Below are 3,421 nucleotides of genomic sequence, written 5' to 3'. Positions count from 1 at the left end.
TTAAAAAGATAGTAACAAGCGCAAAATGTGTATGAAAACACTTTATGTGTCAGTCATTTCTTTGGGTGTATTGGATACACTTGGATAAGATAAAATGAAATAAGAGCTCAATAAATGGTTTTAAAATGATTGCATGGATACATGAATGAAAGAAATAAGAACTTTAGCTACTATATATCTCCTCACTGGGGAGATATTCTACTGTGAAATCAATCTGAGGCATGTTGTTCCTGACCCATGTTTATGGTAACTGTGGAATGGTTACCATGGAATCTCCTCTAAATGTGTACCTGATTAAAGTTTGGGTAAAAGAGCCAAGCAGTTGTCAGCCAGTTTATTTAGATTAAGATTTTATTTGGATTAAGAACCTGAAGTGGATTCCAGAATTGACCATTCTAGAGAAGGTGAACCACAGTGAGATGTAGTTAGAGGCAGCTAAGCTTATGGAGTTACCAGCCTAGAGTTGGATAAACTCCAATTTCTAAAATTCTAATTCTATTTTACTTTCAGAAGAGATATTCATTGGGTAAACTGGGATCATTCAAAGGAAGGTGATCCGAATGAATGTAGGGTACCAAAGGAATTTTAAAAGAACAAGTGGGTGATTGGCTGTGAGAAATGAATTTGGGTAGATATAGAAATTGACTTCAGTGAGTTTTAGTATAGAAGTATAATGAAAAATTATTCTAAGAGTAAAACTAGTGAAAGTTGGTTTGAGATATAGGAAAACTGAAAGAAGATCTTTCTAATAGTTAAAAACTGTCTGTATATGAATGGGAATGATCCTAGAGCATAGGGAGCTAGCTATATCATTCTTGTTTAGACAAATGGTGGACAATTAATAGAAATATTATAGAATAGTTTAAGCCTCAGACATATGTTTGGATTAGATGACTGAATTCCCTCTTTACTCTGATAATCTGTGATAGATGAACTTTGGGGTAATGAAATAAAAAATTTTCCGGAGCTTTCAGAAAAGAACATCATGAGCTATGAAGTAGTGTTGCCTCTGGAACCTTTTTACAACTGGAATGCTTTGGGCCATGAATGATCCCAGTATTAAAAATTCTTCCAAACATGTTGATTGTTTTGATCAGACTATTCCCAGGTTTGTATGACTGGGACATTCAAACTTGAAATGTCTTTGAGGTTAAAATAATGTACTCAACTCATATTAGATATTATCTCAGGATAATCCAGTTTAAATCTCTTAGAGTCAACAGTGATCATGCTTAAAACATGTTCATGTTAACCAAAAATTCCCTCAAAATAGCACTTAATACTTTTCATAATCAAGAAGTAACCTAACTTTTCATCCTTTTATTTTTTTGCCTATGTTTAGCACGATATATTCAAAGTTTCTGGAATGCATCCCTTACTTTTATCCTTCTTCCTGGAATGACATAATTCACAACTGCTGACTGCAATTTTGCTCTTTTTTAAGGATGTTACCATGCCTACAAAAGTCAGACCTAAAGGTCACCGTCTCTGAGAAAATGACTTTCTTCTGGCCAGTTTCCTGAGAGCTCCTTTGACATCCTTGTTTCTCAGGCTATAAATTATGGGGTTCAATATTGGAGTTACCACGGTATAGAACACAGATATCATTTTATCCTGCTCTTTTATGGTCTTGGAATTTGGCCGCATGTAGGTGAATATTCCTGATCCATAGAAGAGGACAACAACAATGAGGTGGGAGCCACAGGTAGAAAAAGCCTTGAGCCGCCCCTCCCCAGCCTGCATCTGGATCACAGTGGAGATGATATTCCCGTAGGAGACCAGGATCAGGGAGACGGGAGCCAGGAGGATGGCCACACCCATTGCAAAGATGGCCATTTCTGTTCTGTAAGTACCTGCTGAAGCCAGCTTCAGGAGGGCAGGGGGTTCACAAAAGTAGTGATTGATAATGTTTTGTCCTTGATAAGGGAGTTGGAAAGTAAAGGTGGTATCTACCAGAGCCACTACTGCACCACTGGCCCAGGACCCCATGGTCAGCTGGAGACACACTTGCTGGTCCTGATGGTGGGGTAGTGCAGGGGCTTGCAGACCGCCACAGACCGGCCATAGGACATCGCTGCCCGCAGAGCACATTCTGCGCCCCCGACCAGAAGGAAGACAATGACCTGTGTCATGCAGCCCACGAAAGAAATAGTTTTCTTCTTCACCAGGAAGTGGACCAACACTTGAGGGACAATGCCGGTACAGAAACAGAGATCTGCAAAAGAGAGGTTTCTGAGAAAAAAGTACATGGCGTGTGAAGTTGAGAATCCGTGAAGATGAGAATGAAGATAAGCAGGTTTCCAAGCACAGTTAACAGACAAATGAGGAGAAAAAGAATAAACAGCAGGGTCTGGGTCTGTGAGTCCTGTGAAAGGCCAAGGAAGATAAATTCTGCCACAGAAGTGTGGTTTTCTTCTCCCATTGAGGTTTATGCTTGTTTCCCTGTTTGGCACAAACAAAAGTAACAAACTTTGGGTTTATGCTATTGGGCTTCCCAGGTAGCTCAGTGGTGAAGAATCTACCTGCCATGCAGGAGACACAGTTTCAATCCCTGGGTGGGGACGATCCCCTGGAGAAGAAAATGGCAACCCAGCCCAGTATTCTTGCCTGGGAAATCCCATGGACAGAAGGAGCCTGACAGGCTATTATCCATGGGATTGCAAAGAGTTGGACTGACTTAAAAGAACAACCTGTAGAAGAGGCTCATTTAAAGCCCAATTTAAAAGCTAATTGGATATTTCTAGCTTTCTGCTCTCCAGCTTGTTCTAATTGATACTAAGTAGAATTTATTCTTATTAGTTGGCTACAATTTAAATCCACTCTATTTTTTCCCCAAATCTCACAGTGCCACTTATTTACAGATAAAATATGATGTTGTTAAAACCTTCTTGGGTTTTATATGTTCTGCTATGAAGATATTAACAATTTATGTGAACTTTACTGAATGGCTATACACAGATTATTAGGAAATGACTGTGTATACTGTTAGGATTATCACCGTGTGTAAAAACAGTACCACTAACTGTTCAAAACACTATATGTTAAATTATAACACATGCTTGAAAAACATGAAACAGGTTTCAGGCATCAAATTTAATTTGACCTCTTAAGAAACAGCAAACTTTTCTTGGGTTTAAAAATATAGCCTTAGCATATCAATACTAAGGACAATTCTGTTTGGATTAAAGAATATAATAGTAAAACTAAAACAACACAAAAAAGGAAAAATAGGTTTAAGTTGTGATATATGATTAGAATTAGACTTGAAAATCACAAAAGCCTTCTAAAACACCTTGAAGGAAAAGTGTCGAATTTACAACATAAATGGAAAGACTTCAGTGAGATAATAGCATCATGAATAAATTTAAAAGATAACCTACAAACTGAGAAAAATATTTGAGGGAGATATCAGACAAAACTT

At 38.0% G+C, this 3,421-nt stretch overlaps 1 pseudogene; it reads right to left on the bottom strand.

The window, feature by feature from the left end:
* Positions 1–1,479: 1,479 nt before the first annotated feature.
* On the bottom strand, positions 1,480–2,464 carry LOC136174771 (olfactory receptor 2D3-like; annotated as a pseudogene).
* Between the last annotated feature and the right edge of the window lie 957 nt (positions 2,465–3,421).

Source organism: Muntiacus reevesi, chromosome 9, assembly GCF_963930625.1.
Source record: "Muntiacus reevesi chromosome 9, mMunRee1.1, whole genome shotgun sequence".
NCBI lineage: Eukaryota > Metazoa > Chordata > Mammalia > Artiodactyla > Cervidae > Muntiacus > Muntiacus reevesi.
Note: the sequence above shows the minus strand (reverse complement) of the source record. Positions and strands in the feature narration are given on the sequence as shown.